The sequence below is a fragment of the Megascapheus bottae genome, chromosome 3, assembly GCF_031878675.1.
Source record: "Megascapheus bottae isolate mThoBot1 chromosome 3, mThoBot2.hap1, whole genome shotgun sequence".
Classification (NCBI taxonomy): Eukaryota; Metazoa; Chordata; class Mammalia; order Rodentia; family Geomyidae; genus Megascapheus; species Megascapheus bottae.
In genome coordinates this window covers 25,387,579-25,404,011 of record NC_143511.1, presented here as the reverse complement: position 1 = coordinate 25,404,011, position 16,433 = coordinate 25,387,579, and the positions used below count along the sequence as shown (strand labels likewise).

The 16,433-nt window shown below is 43.6% G+C and overlaps 1 protein-coding gene across 4 annotated transcripts in view; it reads left to right on the top strand.

Moving 5' to 3' along the window:
• Positions 1–10,381: 10,381 nt before the first annotated feature.
• The window catches only part of Pip5k1b (phosphatidylinositol-4-phosphate 5-kinase type 1 beta), a 226,747-nt gene continuing 220,695 nt past the window's right edge, over positions 10,382–16,433 (top strand). For 3 of the 4 annotated variants that reach the window (XM_090329679.1, XM_090329680.1, XM_090329681.1), the window contains exon 1: positions 10,382–10,771. The gene's annotated coding sequence lies outside the window, so the exon portion shown is untranslated. Of the gene's footprint in view, positions 10,772–12,265; positions 12,419–16,433 lie in introns of all 4 variants that reach the window. The other variant, XM_090329683.1, reaches the window with a different exon arrangement.

Sequence of the window (16,433 nt, the reverse complement as noted above, 5' to 3'; positions counted from 1 at the left end):
AGTGGTTCCATCTTTAACTCTGTGCTGGAGCCGATAGAGCAGGCCTCATAATGCCCAGTCCTTCCTCTCCTCCTGCTTTCCAGACTTCTTGCAGGTAGGTGAGCTAAGCTCTGGCCAGTGGCATGAAGGTAGATATAACATTTGCCATTTCCACACCTGATATCTTAATTTTTTTGCCTGTCCCGGGGCTTGAACTCAGGGCCTGGGCACTGTCAAAAAGCTGGTGCTCTACCACTTGAGCCACAGCACCACTTCTGACTTTTTCTATATATGTGGTACCCAGCAATTAAACCCGGGGCTTCATGCATGCTAGCAAGCACCACACTCCTGGCCCTTACTTCTTTCACTCTTCCAGTTCAGCATAGATTTGGGAGGCTACTTACTGCAGATAATGGTGCCACGGATGGAAGGAACAGGATTCCTGACTGATGCATAAACTCAATCCCACCACTGTGTATGGTGGCATACCCAAGAAGCAAGCCTTTATTAAATCAGTGTTCTAAGATCCCCCTAGTTTATTAGCAAAGGTTCCCGTCCCCCATCTTTCATCCCAGCCAAGTATTTCAGATTGCTGTGGCAGCTTGATAACAATGCCTTTCAAGGGATGTCACAAGGAGAAGCTCTATTTTGCTAGCGAAACATTGCTGAGAGGAGAGGTTTGCTAAAGTGGTAATGTCTTCACAATTCTAATGCAGAACATTCTTTTTTTAAGAAATAAAAGTTAATAATCATATCCTCTTCCCATGCATACCCAGTGGCTTGGGAAATCTTAGTGGTACTTCAGTAGCAGAGTAAAGCTAATACCTCTGTTCCACAGATATCTGTTGAGTTCTTAGCACCATAGGTACCATCATCTCTGCAAACAAAGGTGAGGAAGTGAAGTCTGGGTCCTGGATGTTGCCCCCTCCATAGCCTGGAGAGTGGCCCACAGGACCCAACCTGAACACTTCCTGAAATGGCAACAAGATGGCAGCCCTGAGTCTTGAGAGGACAATAATTGCTTCACTTATAAAGCTCCAGTGTCTTCTTCTGTCTCCTTGTTACACTCCATGTATTCTGGGCCATGCATCGGTAGATTCAACCAGTAGCAGATTAAAAATACTTGTGAAAACTGCATCTATACTTGACCACGTACAGACACTTTTTCTCATTATCATTTCCTAACCACTATGATGTAACAATTTTACATAGCACTTACACTGTATTCTTTATGGTAAGTCTTGAAAATATATGGAAGGGATTAGATCCTCAGCACTTCAAAAACAGTGCAGAACAAAACAAAAGTACATGGGAGGATTGCATAAGTTATATGCAAATTTCATACCATTTCTACAAGGGACTTGAGTATCTGCAGATTTTTGGTGTTAGTAGGAGACCTCAGAGTCCATTTTTACAGATAAAAAGGAACAAATGTATTTCCTGATTTATTTACTTCCAACCTATTATCTTTTTATTTTGACCAATTTGATGACAAATATTTTTACCATTGTTGAGAATTTAAATATATATTATATATAGATAGATAGTGAAGCAGAAAATGAATAACTTCACATTTCAGAATGAAGCACATGAAAAACCTAAGCTTCACTATTATGGTGCACATTCTGTTGATCTGCTCTTGCTCCAAGAATAAAATAACAGCCTTAGATCTGTATCCTGGCTCCATAGCTGACTTTTGTGACTTGAAGGCAATTGACCACGCTGCTCCTCAGGTATAAGAGCTGTAATGGATTTTTCAATGTGTCTAGAGAAACACAGCAGACACCATTCTGACTCCTTACATTTCAAGCATTCAGATCTGTTTCCAACAAAAGATGGCTCCTTTCTCCCTTATCAAGGCCTTAAAACTCAAGTTTAGTCTGAGTACAGAAACTTATAAACGTGTCAAGGATCTTTAGGATGCTTTCGGAAATGTAACTTGGTTCTCTGTGTTAGCCTAGAGAGCTCAAATTTTCCCCTTATTTCTTTCCTCATTTCTTGTTTGCTCTCAAATTAACCATAATTTTCTACATGTTGTTTTTGGTAGCTTTTGGTAAAGTGAACATTTACCCAGAAAAGATAGATACATGTGAGTTTTTTGTACTAAGGGAAAAAAATACATTGAAAGGAAAAAGGGGTGACTGAATTCAATAGAATATGGATGGTACAGGCAAGTGGAAATTATGACAGTAATTTTCAGAAGACTCTTTCTTATACTCTAACAACAAGTTTAAAACAAAAATTTTAGTGCCCTTACCCTAATATGAGTAATTGAACATTTAAATGAGCCTCTTTTAAGAATTATTCTTGCACGTATTTTTCATAATTACAATACATGTAATGCATGTAAATTTTGTATTTTGATATCAGTTTGCTAGGAAAACCTTTCCTAATTCTTTCCCAAGTTTCTTTAATGAGCTATCCATCACGTATTTGGGAGAACTACTTTAGGATTTCATTTGTATGCTTGCTAATACTGGCCTTTAATTTTGTATTGTTTCTGGCAAAAGAATGTATACATCCATGATTTTTGAAGAGTCAGGATAACACTGACCTCTGGGCAAAGAAGTATGAGTTAAACAGAGCTTGCAGCTAGGAGAAAAATAAAATAAGAAAAAAATACTGAGGTACTGTGAATCATAGAGGTGTGGCTCGTTTATTTATTTATTTATTAAATATCTTTTTTAATGTAAGTATAGAGGGGTCACAGTTACATCCAGACAGAGGGTATATCACTTCTCACACATTGACACCCCCTTCCATGCTTTTGTCTCCATTTCTCTCTTCCCACCCTTCCCAATCATCTTGTTTCCCCCACTTCCTTTTCCTGTTTCAAATAAACAAATAAACATGTATATATAATATGCCAGGCAACAAAGTCAGATACTGTAACAATATGAGAATAACTATAGGACAACAAAGGTACATAGTACATTAAGAACAGCAATCACATAATCTAAAGCTCTTGTTTCCACATCCTGGAGATCCTTTCATTTAGCCTCATCCTATACAGCCTTATCATCCTGGGAGCTGTCCCTAAGCTTTTCAGCTCAAGGCTACCACCCTACCCTTGAGCCAAGCCCCACTTTCTAGAGGTTAGTTGGACACAAGAGTTTCAGGTCCTTTTGTGCCCAGGCTGGCTTTGAACCTTGACCTTCAGATCTCAGCCTCCTGAGTAGCTGGGAGGATTACAGGCATGAGCCACCTGCCCAACTGAGGCATGCCTCTTCTTTTTTTTTGTTGTTGTTTGTTTTTTGTTTTTTGCCAGTCCTGGGCTTGAGCTCAGGGCCTGAGCACTGTCCTTGGCCTTTCTCAAGGCTAGAGCTCTACCACTTGAGCCTCAGCACCACTTCCAGCTTTTTTGTATGTATGTGGTACCAAGGAATCGAACCCGGGTCTTTGCTCATGCTAGGCAAGCACTTTAACCACTAGGTCAAACTCCCAGCCCAAGGCATGCCTCTTCTAAATGAGCTTGAATCTTAGTGCTCAAACCTTCAGACTTTGCCATTGAATGCATTAGCAGACGAGAGTGAAGGATCTCAGAACATGGAGTTCCTGAGGGAACTTGTCCCAGTGTGCCTCTCACCTTTACCATGCAGGTGAGTTCCAGGAAGGAATCCAGACTTCCCTGCTGCAGGGACAGCATTAAAGTGAATGGACAGGCGTAGGATTCCTCATTCAAAGCTCTTTCCAATCCTGAGAGAAAAAGAGAAACAATGATGAATAGGATGAATAGGATTAAGACAGGGAAAGGGCGGAAAATAAAGAAGGAAAGAAAAAGAAAACATGAAAAGAAAAGGGAAGAAAGCAAGGCTATTAATGAAGAAACGAAGGAAGTAGGGAGAGGAGACAGGAAGGGATGGGGAGAGGGAGAAAAGAGGGAGGGAGGGAGGAGGGAAAGGAGGACCAACACAAAATAAAGAAGGGAAGAGAAGAAAGAGAAATGGGCATGATGTTTCAAGATTTTACTAATTTTAAAAGCAACTTTGAGATTAAATAACACCAGTTCCCTAGCATAAGCTAACCTTCTGAAATTAAAGAATCAAGTTATATAAGGGGTAAACATTTATCCTGGTACCAGTGGCTCATGCCTGTAATCATAGCTACTCAGGAGGTTGAGATCTGAGAATCGAGGTTCAAAGCCAGCCTGGGCACTAAAGTTCCTGAGAATCTTAGCTCCAATTAACCACCAGAAAAGCAGAAATGGCATTTTGGCTCAAGTGGTAGAGTAGCCTTGAACTGAAGAGCTCATGGACAGTGCTCAGGCCCAGAGTTCAAGCCCCATGACCAACCAAAAAAAAAAGAAAGGATAAAGGATAAACATTTCATTTTTACAAAAATGGCCTATAGACACATGAAGAAATGCTCAACATCTCTGGTCATAAAAGAAATGCAAATCAAAACAACTCTAAGATTCCACCTCACTCCAATTAGAATGGCCAGGATCAGGAAAACGAATAATAACAGATGCTGGAGGGGATGTGGCCAGGAGGGATCACTACTACACTGTTGGTGGGAGTGCAAACTCGTTCAACCACTATGGAAAGCAGTATGGCAGTGCCTCAAAAGGCAAAACATAGAGCTTCCCTATGACCCAGCAATTCCACTACTTGGCATTTACCCAACCATCCAAAATCTAGGGCATACTAAATCCACTAGCACAACAATGTTCATTGCAGCATTATTCACCATAGCAAAGATATGGAACCAACCTAGATGTCCCTCTGTTGATGAGTGGATCAACAAGTTGTGGTATTTGTACACAATGGAATTCTATGCTGCTGTCAGAAAGAATGACATCAACCCATTTGTTAGGAAATGGAAAGACTTAGAAAAAATCATATTAAGTGAAGTAAGCCAGACTCAAAGGAAATTAGGCTCAGTGGTTTCCCTCATTTGTCATAACCAGTAGAAACCTTGGGCTCTACTAGAAGAGATCTGCAATAGAGCAAAACCTTGATACATAAGGCCATATAGTATGAAGCTAATTGAAAGGACCTCCAGGATACTGAAACAAAAGCCATATAATGAATGATTGTTGTCCTTAATCTACTATGTTATCTTTCATCTCCTTTGCTCTCTCTTGGGTATCTCATATTGTTACAGTATCTCACTTTGTTATCTGATATATTGAATTTAATTGTATTTGGTTATTTGAAATTGGATAGGGAAGGGGGGGAAACCAAGATGGGGAGTAGGGGGAGGGTAATGGGTACCAAGACATGTGAAAGGGTATCAATGTATGTGAATTAATGCACCTTCTATCTGGCAAATATCATGTAACCCTTTTATTAATTACAATAAAAAATTATAAAAAAATTTTCATTTTAAACTGTGTGTGCATGAGTGTGTGTGTGTGTGTTTGTGTGTGTGTGTGTGTGTGTGTGTGTGTGTGTGTGTTCTTTCTGGTTGCTTGTCCTGGAGCTTGAATTCAGGGCACTGTCCCTAAGTTTTTGGTTTGATTTGGTTTGATTTAGTTGGGTTCAGTTCCTGGTTAATGTTCTGCCACTTGAGCCACAACTCCATTTCTGACTTGTTGAGTGGTTAATTGGGCTGGCTTCAGATCTCAATCATCAGATCTCAGCTTTCTGAGTAGCTAAAATTACAGGCATGAGCCATCAACACCTGGTTATATTTAAGTTTTTTTACCTGCTTAAAATGGACACTTCTAGAAGATGACATGCCAAAGAATCCAGACTCCCCTTTCTACAGTTTGATGTAAATGGATACAATGCTAGCATTTGGTTTGGATTCTTAGTTTCACTGGGGAATACATGACAGATGCACAGGTGGAAGGAAATACCAAAGCTTGCTAGCATTCCTTAAATTCCCTCTGGTAGCCTTTTCTGAATATTAATGGCATTTCTTATTCTCTTGAAGCAACTCTAGGCAAAATGCAGAAAGTGCATCCGTAACTTACAAAAATTCAACCTGCCTCATTTCACAGAAACAAGGTCCAGAAATTTGTAACTAAATGAAAGCCCCATAGTGAAGAATATATCTGTCTTGAAGTAACCAACTCCTCAAGTTTGAGAATTTGTCTTAACATGCCATGAGACTGGAGAAAGAGGTGGCAGATTCAGGATTGCACAATGTGCTAATTATTGGATGAAAATAATTTCAGCTAGGCTGATGTATTTGATTTATCTCAAGCTAATCTCCAAGACATCAAGCACATTTCTGCAACCAATAACACCAGGTCTGGTTGAAAGCTTCCTATAACACGTGTGTGTGTGTGTGTGTGTGTGTGTGTGTGTGTGTGTGTGTGTATGTGTGTGTGTGTGGTGAGTTATGAGGGCTTGAATGCAGGGCCTAGGTGCTATCCCTGAGCTTCTTTAGTTAACACTAGCACTCTACCACTTGAAACCACAGTGCCACTTCCATAGTTTTTGGTAAATTATTGGAGAGTTTTACAGATTTTACTGCCTGGGCTAGCTTTGAGCATTGATTCTCAGATCACAGCCTCCTGAGTAGCTAGGGTTACAGGTGTGAGTCACCAGTGCCTGGCTACAGAATGGTCTTGATTGCACTATTGAGGGAAGCTACAAGGGAAGAAACCGATCAGGATTACACAGGGACAACCATGGTAATTTCAACACAAAATGGTAAGATGGCAGGTAAGTCAGGATGTATTCCTATTGTATTGGTTAACTAATGCAGTTCAACAAAGCACCTTAAAAGCTAATGAATGATACAATCTCTTTCCTGTTTCCATTCAGGACTTCTATTCTTGTTGCATACTTACTGCTACTCAAAAGAAAAGGCAAAGTCTATTTCCCTACTCTTTCCATCCCCCCCACCACCGCCAGTCTTTTCCAATGGCATCCATACCTTGAATCTCCTTAGCTCCATTTTCACATAGTCATTAAATTTGACTGTATTTGCCTGCCTCCCCATCTCCTTTACCCCTGTTATTGAATTGAGTGGGCCTTGTGACTTATCTTGACCCAGCTCCCAAGCTCAGACCTTAAGAGAAATGGCCATTTATAGTCCCTTTCTCTTAGAAGCCAGGTATCTCTGAGGTATGACACCTTGCTATTAAGAAGCACAATCTAGGTACATAGAAAGGCTATAGTGTGAGAGGACTGAGATGTCTTATGTGAGTGATACCTTCTAGTATCTTCCAGCTCTGCCCAGCTGCCAGCTGCATGCTTATCTGAGCTTAGTTGACCCACAAAATCAGGAGAAATAGTAAATGGCTGGTGCTTAAGGATTACTAAGTTTGGGACTGTTATGGTACACAGATGTGGTATCTGTTATACAGATAACTGAAGCAGTGGCTTGTAGCAACAAGCATTTTTCTTTCTTTCTTTTTTAATTTGTCTATCATCGGCCTTGAACTCAGGGCCTGGGCACCTTGAGCTGTTTCACTTAAGGCTAACATGCTACCAACTTTAATAGCCCCACTTCTGATTTTCTAGTGATTAACTGCTGAAGATAAGAGTCTCACAGACTTTCCTGCCCCTGCTGGCTTTGAACCTCGAGCCTCAGATCTCAGCTTCCTGAGTAGCTAGTATTACAGGCATGTGCCACCAGTGCCTGACTAACAGAAAGCATTTATTATTTGTCATGACCACTGTCTATTGATCTGGACCAAGCCTGGGTTATTATTTCACTGGACCTATGGAGTGTCTTTCTACAACTAGGGCCAGAATGGCCTTGGCTCTGATGGCTTTCGTTTGTTCCACTGGGCCTTTTACCCTGCAGCAAGCTTGATTGTCCTGGTGATATAGAATTCTAAGAGTAAATGCCTAAATACACAATATTTTTTTTCTTCAAGACTTCAATCATGTCAAATCTGTTATCATTCCACTGACCAGATGGTCGAGCCTAGTGTGAGAGAGGACTGTAAAAGCCAGAGGGGAAAGTGGTGGGTAAAGGAGGTTAATAATTGTGGACCATCAAAATGATCAAATCTGCTACAAGCAAACCATGCAGGTTTCTCATATGAAGAATAGAATTAAATGTTAATTTTAAGATATTGGGCTAAGACACACAATTCTCATATTAAGAATCAAATACCAACCTTAAGATATTGGACAAGACACACAATCAACAGCAAAAAAAATACATTTGGAGTGAAAATAATTAGGTGAATGTTTTCTGCTTTTTAAATAGGTTTTTAATGTTCTGGTCAACTCATTATTACTAATACCTTTGGTGCTGTTGTTTTATTTCTAGTCGAGGATAACCTCCCCAAATTCCTACTTATAGAGTCAGAGGAAGAATTAGGAGGAAATTTGGGTGTTAAGCTACATGATTTCCCATTCACCTATGCACACTGATGAGGAAATCCCAAAGCTTTGTAGAGTTTCTTCGAATCCTGTTTCATAGAGTTAGCTCTCTAAATAACCAGTGGATAGTCTGCTTTGTGATTTCCCCCTGGAAAGCTCTTGCTTGCATCTGGGTCAAGGCCAGCTTCTGAGGAGAAAGGAGTGCTGCATGGAGGTTCATATGTACGTGGCTTTCATGAGTAGGGTGTGTAAACACTTCTGATCCACTATGATTTTGTTTAGGTTGGGCTGTATCTGTTTTACTGGAACTGACTTTCCACTTTTACTTGCATGGCCTCTCTGGGAAGCAAATTCATTTTTGATTCCTTGAATTTCAGAGCAGAAGTTTGAGGAGCAAGGAAGAGGAGACTGGAATTGCCCCCTCCCAGGTCCCAGCCAGGCTGTGAGAGTGGTGAAATGCTGCCCCCTATGTTGTGATTCATACCCATCAGCCCTATGGTTCTCTGATCTGTTCCAGTTCTCTAGCACCCCCTCTATCGGCTTCATCATGAGCTTTGAAAACCCAATGTTTCTGCAGTTTTTCTTGTTCAGGAATTGAGAGTCAAGGGAACTGTGTTCTGGTCTGCAGTTCTGGAATGTCCTTAAGCCTTAGTTTCCTCCTTTAAGCCTTAGTTTCCTCCTCAGAAAGCTGGAGTTGATGTATGCTCCTACTCCAATCCCTGAAGAGTCTAGCATGCAAGGATAAAAATCACATTCTAGGGGGTTCTAAGCCAATGATTACCTAAATGCCTTCCTTTACTTGAAAGAATAAACTGGAAAACTAGCCAAACAATAATAGCTACTTGTTTTGTTAATTTTACTTCAATAAAGCTTCACCTCCCCGCCCTCAAAAGGATAGTTTGGTCATTAGGAAGTTACTGTGATCCCTTCCAGGTAGATAATTAAGTCAGTATATATTCACTGCAGATGGAGAGAGCAGGGGGTCAGGCATGAGTGTTACCAAGAGATTTCAAATTTGAAAAGCGGGATCTAAAGGAAGTGCATCTTAATTCATTTTGCTCCGAACAGTCGGGGGTTATGGGACAAGGATCAAGAAATGCGAAACGCAACACAACACCCCTTTAACATCTGTGTTGATATTTTTGTTGTGTTAAAGAAGGAAAAATTGGAAGGAAAGAAGGGGGCTGAAAATACCACTGGTTTCGACTGGACTGGGAAGATCTGCTACCTTTCAGTTCCTCTTCAATGAATTTATCTTGCAGATCAAGAGCTGAATTCAACTCCAGGAAGCCCTCAGACCTGACACCTATCCTTTTTTTTTTATTCTGGTAGACTGACCTCAGGTGGGATGAGTTCCCAGCTCACTCCACGCTGTCAATAGAATATGCATCCCTCTTCTCCCACTAGGACACTTCTTTTTTTCTTCTTGGCCCTACAGTTCCGGTCAATCCCTTCCTGGTGGAGTGGGGAGTAGGTGGGGGGGGGACCCATGCAGGTGTTTAAGTGCTGACTTGGCGCGGCCCAGCAGCGTCCGGCGGGCAGACAATCAGGCGTGGCCCCGTTCCGTGGCCTGCGGAAGAGGGACACCCTGTCCGGGACACACAAACCTGTTTCGCAGGGCTTCAGGACACCTACGGGTGGCCCCCGAGCAGCCTCGCCCTTTGGCGAGTCCTGTGGGTCGGCCAGATCTAGAGGGCCCTGTGGCCCCGGCTCTCCACGGTTGGGCACGCCGGGTCCCCAACGCTCGATCTCGGATCAGCCATCCCCGACTGCGGCCGCCGCCGCCGTTGCTGCAAACCGGTCTGGTTTCCCTGCAGGGCGAGCGGGGCTGGAGCGAGGGGGTGGAGAGACGCGAGGGGCGGGCGAAGCGGGGGGGGGGGGGTAACGGGGCGGCCGGCGGGCGGGGCCTGCAGCCTCCCGGAGCCGCGGCGGCCGCCGTGCAGCCGCCTGGCTCGCCGGCTCGCTCTCTCCCTGCGCCCGCCTCCCACTCCAGGCGCGCGCGGTGCCGGGGGAGAGGGGAGAAGACCCGCGCCCGGACCTCGGGGAAGGCGTGTGGAGCGGAGGGGGAGGATCCGCAGCGCCGCTGCTCCCCGGCCTGTGCGTCCTCGAACTCAGATCACCAAGGCTGCGTCTGGAGGTGGAAGCGTCTCAGAGCTTCGGTGGCCAGAGGACTGGGAAAGGAAGGAGAAAGCTGGGACACGGACCGACATACAGACACAGACAGACACACACACACACACACACACACACACACAGCAGGCGCGGCGCGCGCGCACTGCACACTCGCAGCCGCGCGCCCCCGCCGAGGCGCGTCCGGGGTGAGTTTGGCCAGGCGAAGGCTCGGCTCTCTCCCCCCCTCCTCCCCTCCCCTCAATCCCCTCCCCTCCCCCGGCACCTGCCCGCCGCCCCCCGGCGCTGCCCCCGGCCCCGCCCCTCGAGGCGGACGGCTCACTCGCTGGGGCTCTGCGTCCCGGAGAAGCCACAACATCCCGACAACTTGCAGGGCTGTGGCGCAACTGGTCTCGACCGCCGAGGCTCCCGGAGACGGCCTGGGTGAGGTGAGTTTCCTGCGCGCCCCGGCCCGCGGCGCCCCCCGACGCGCCGAGACCCTTTAAGACGCTGTGCTGGGGAGGCTGAGTCTCCCCGGAGGATCGGACGCGCTCGCTCTCTCTCTCCCTCTCGCTCTGCCACTTTGCCCGTCCGCGCTGTGCTGGGGGTGACGTGGAGGGGGGCCCCCGTGGTCACCACGAAGTGGATCCTGGAAGCCACGGCTGCGCCCCCCCCCGCGGGCTCGCCACTCCGATCACGGGGTCTCCACGACACGCCGCGATCACACCGGCTCACTTCAACAGAAGCCCCCCCCACCCCGAGTCGGGGGAAACCCACAGAGTTTCTCAGCGGAAAGAGAGGTCTCTTCCCCCCCCCTCCAACCCACCCCCCTCCCTTACTCTCCAATCTCGCCTTGGCATTAAATAGCCGCTAACTTGTTAGGCGCCTCTGGGGGCGGGCGGGGTAGGGGGGGAGCTTGCAAATGGGGGTTCTCTGGTCCTTCCCGGCGCTGGTGCTGGATAGAACAGGTGCAGCCTGGTTAGGGCCGACTTGGGGCTGCGGCGGGGGACTTCCGCAGGTCCCCGCTCTGTCCCTGCAGGTCAGCGTGACGCTGTGACATCTGGGGCGGCGTCTGGGGTGTGTGTGTGTGTGTGTGATGGGGGCCGTGGGAAGGGGGTACGCCTGGGTTTGATTTGCCATGCTGGTGCCAGGAGAGGGCAGAGCGGAAGGCAACAAATGTCTGCTTATCTCTCATCCATGCAGAGGAGCGGGTTGTCATTTCTTATCCCCTCCCCACACCCCCCCCTTACCCCACCTCCACCAGCTTGCCTGTCTCTGGTGCCCGGTGTGGCTGGGTAGAAACCTGATCCAGAGAAGTTGTTTGGATAGGCTGATGAATATGTGTGTGTGTGTGTGTGTGTGTGTGTGTGTGTGTGTGTGTGTGTGTGTGTGTGTATCATCTCAGCTATTGAAATCAAGGCTGTGAACAAGGACACAGATGCTTTTTGAAAGGGAACATGTGGTAGCTTCCCCTAACTCACTATGTCTGGATGACTTTGTCAGCCCTCTAGATCTAAAACAAATGACCCTTTAAGGGACAGGGCGATTAAGAATATGTTCCTTTCCTGAGAGGAAATGCTCCCCCACCCCCAAATCAGGACTCCTGAGCTTCCGTCCGGAGAACCCCTTTGGTCCCTCTGAAGAAGCTCATTCATCCCCAGACTTCGTTCTTGTTCAATGGAGAGGCTAAAGGGTGTTGCATTTGTCCTGAGCGAAGAAAAAAAACAAGTCAAAGCATTGGTTTCATTAGGACTCCAGTGTGATAGAGTAAATAGTGCTCAAGGAAGCTTTTGTTAGAGGCTTCCCAGCTGAAAGGAGCCCTTGAGAAAACAAACAAACAAAAACCTTCCCCCAGCCAAGTCCGCCCAGGCGGGAGGTTGAGTCACAAGTGTCATGCATGATTCTCCTCCGAGCTAAGGGCAATGGTGGGTTTTGTTCAGCAGGGGAGACTCTCGGAGCACTGTTGAGAAAGGTGATGAGGCTGGGCTTGATGGGTGATGAAGTCTTACTTGGGATGGAAAATTGAAGAGAGATGAATGATGAAAACCACATTCCATTTTGCCCCCCCCCCAAATTAAGAAGACTAGAAGGACCAGGTAATAACACCTTACATTTGTATCCATGCCTTGGAGTTTTTAAATGCCTTGCAGTGTTCTTGAGTTCTAGACATTTTTGAGAGAGGAAGGACAGAGATGACAATTCGTATTTCAAGGGGGGAGGGGAATCTCACAGATTCAGGGACTTACTTATTAAAGTAGCAAATGGTTAACATTAAGAGTTCTAGCAGGTTTGTTGTCATATAGTGTTAGCTCTGTGCTTGCATTACCTTCTGGCTGGAGAGTTTCTCCATTTGTTATGGTTTGTATAGTCCCATGATGAATTAGTGATCACATTTTACAGATGAGGAAACCAAGTCTTAGACAAGTGATGGCAATTTCCATGTTGGCACATCAAATTTGCTGCAGTTTCCAAGAGTAAACTCTTTTTTTTTTTTTCTGGTGGCTAGTTCATTCCTTTGTATTTGCTGCTCATGTCCCACTTCTAGCAATGAGGACATACGAATCCTGTTGTGCACCAGAGACAGCTCAGCATGCTGTTTGGTCACCTGGGTTCTAGTTCTAGCACATGTGTGACAGATCACATCATCTCCGGGTCCAAAGTTGTTCCCATATAAAACAAACGGTTCATGAGAAAGTATGTTTCGGAGCCAGCTTTCACATTCTATAAATCCTTACCAAGGTGTTTCTAATATGATGGTGCCATTTCCTGTAAGGAAAGGAAAACTTTTTTTTTTTTGGCCAGTCCTGGGCTTGAGCTCAGGGCCTGAGCCCTGTCCTTGGACTCTCTCAAGGCTAGAGCTCTACCACTTGAGCCTCAGCACCACTTCCAGCTTTTTTTCTATGCATGTGGTACCGAGGAATCGAACCCGGGTCTTCGTGCATGCTAGGCAAGCACTCTACCACTAGGCCAAACTCCGGGCCCCAAAAGGAAAACTTTTTACCCAGTATCAATTAAGAGATTTAGCTGATTATCCAGTCTACCTTTATTTACCTTATTTACCATTTCATCATTTATCTGGGTAAGAAAATTCCAACTGTACTTTAGCTTAGTGCCTATATTCTTTAGTGTTTCTATTTTACTAGAAAATAGTCAGGACAAGAATATTCTCAGTCATGTTTATTGACTAACAGTGAACTCACACCTTACTTTTTCTTTAGTTTTGTAGTTTGCATATAGTAAGCATCCTCCAAACAGCTGTTGAATTAATGGAGATGAATGAAATCACTCAGAAGCAGAACATATGCTGCAAAACGTAGACAGCATTTCACCATGTAAATTCCCAGCACATGAGAATTTGCCTGTAAAAGGTGTGTCCTGTGAAGCCAGGACAGGAGCCTGTTGTTTCCTTTCAGAAGTTCACCACACAAAGAAAAGATTTTGTTTCACTCTGTAGACAATAGACCCGTGTCATCTGTGTCCCATGCTAATAGTTGCCTACCTTCTCTTGTTTGATAATGATGTATATATTCCCCCAAATGGATCATATCCTAGCTAGACTATGATCCTAGAAATTGGCTGGTCTGCTTTATGGAATTGTATACCTTGAGAAAGAGAAAACAGCCCAGTTCTTTTTAAACAGGTATGGAGTAAAAATTTCAGTAGATGCTGTGCAAGGAGACTCAATGCATCAACCGAGTTTTTTTCCTTAAGAACCCTCTTTTCTTTCTATTTCTGCTTCCTAGGTACAGAAAAGTAGTTATTTTTTTAATGTTTGGAAGAGTGATGATAGGGATATAATAGATCTTAAATATTGCTAACTGGTCCCACCACTTGTATTAAGGTTGACATATGTTTCCTTCTGATAAAGAATGCGAATGTGCATATTAACTTATTTAGAGATGCATTTCTTTTTGGGATAAAAAATGGAAATGTAGGGTGAACTACCTGCTTATACTCGTGAGGATGGTATGATGAGCCAGAACTAATATAGCTAATTGAGGAGATTCATATTTAAGGTTGTACCAGGGTTTATGATAAAGATAAGTTTTTCACTTTTAAAAATCATAGCTGTTGCAGAAAAGTTAGTTTCCTACTAATTCTTAGAGTATAAGTACCTGCTTTTAAATGGAACAGTTTAGTATTTATGTTTTAAAGTTTTCCTTCCCAAGTAAATATCATTATGCAGAAAATGTTTGTCCATTCTTATCTATTCCTTGTGATTCTATTTGCTTATGTACATCAGCAGATTCATGATTAATACTTTTTGCCAACTAGGACTTGAAGAGAAGGACTTGTTTCAATCGAAACACCAATGCATGCTGGTTTCTGTACTTCTCTTCCCTGTAAATAAAGCCAGAAGCTAAAAACGGTCCTGTCTTCTAGCCAGTAAAGTCATACATATGCATACATTTGAATTTGCATTTTGCTTAGAATTCTGTGAAGTAATGATTCAGAATAACATTTAATATCCTAGAAAAATGCTGGTGTGTGTGTGTGTGTGTGTGTGTGTGTGTAAATATAGCTATGGCCTTCATTAGAGTTACTCTGTAAAACATCCAAGGTCTAAATGTATTTGTCCCCAAACATTTTCTCTTTGTATCAAGTACATTGACTGGTGTTGGAAAGAGTCTTTTATTTCTTTAGAAGCTGTCCAGTTAGAACTGTACATTATGTAGCTCAATGTTCATTTGTGATCTTATCTATGGGGCAGGAGATATTTCTTCTACATGCCAGGAAAATTGAGTACTTTGTATTATTTAGTTTGCTTTACTGTTTAACAAATCAACTTTAAGCTTACTTTACTGAGGAAATTTGGGAAACACTATCATAAACAATTGGCTGAGATTGATGAAGAGGTTTATTTAGCCAAGTCCTTTCAAAAGTATAAAAAAAATAAAATAGGCCAGGGCAAATAGCCTTGATTATTTTGGTACAGTTTATTCTCTATTTTATCTTTTTGGGCATAACTTCATGAAAACTGTAAGAAAAAAAAGATAATCTCTCAGAAAAACACACAAATTCTACCCAAATTAGGTTATCAATTGAGACATGGTTGCTTCTTCATTAGCTGGCAGTGGCTTGATATTGTCACTAAGTTAAACTCACCCTGGAATGCACAGCCTCAGGAACTGTGCGTTGTCTCTGAAGCAAGTATTGTTTATGGGGCTGGTAAACAATGCATATGCAGTATGTTTGGGGCAGCTTACATAATGGGCGAACAGTGTGTTCTCGTGATTCACTTTCTTTAATATTTTTAGAAAATCAATTGAGATTACAATGAAATATAAAACACTGAATGTTTAGTACTGCTTCCACTCTAAAAATGGATGTGCCTGTTTTTCTGTAGAGGGTCAGGTAGAGATTCAGATTACAGGTGTTGGGAATCCATAGAGTATAATTGCCTTGACTTGGAACTAAAGTTGAGAGATGAGGCTGCTGAAAGTTCATCTATTTTGTAAGGGGAAAAGGTGATATTTAAGCCTTCTGTATTTAGTAATGCTGAGTGAGGTATTTGGAGAGGAGGATAAAGTTATACCTAAACATAAAAATTGTTCCTTGGCTGGGCACTGGTAGCTCTTGCCTCTTAATACTAGCTACCCAAGAGGCTGAGATCTGAGGACTGTAGTCAAAGCCAGCCCAAGCAGGAGAGTCCATGACACTTGTACATCTAATTAACCATCAGAAAACCAGAAGTGGTGCTGTGGCTCAAAGTGGTAGAACACTAGATTTGAGCAAAATGCTCAGGGACAGCAGCCAGTTCCTGAGTTCGAGACCCAATGACCAACAGAAAAAAACAAAGGCTGGCTTCTTAGGCAGATTGGCAGAAGAGAGGTAGTGAATCGAACATGCCACAACATGATTTCTAAACATTAACTCCTACCTTTATTCTTTCTTTTTGAAAATTAGGATCATTGTTATCATGGCTACTTTCTTGGTCCTAATATTTGATAATAAGGCAGGGAAACAAAACTAGTGGCAACAATTGAAAAGGAGCACCATGACCTCTTTGAGGAAGAAAGATAGGTGCTTAGAAGTGCTTGTGAGGTGAAAAGGTTAGGTATCATGTTTTATTTATACTTGTATTCTTGGCAGTTCATATAGCACCTGGTA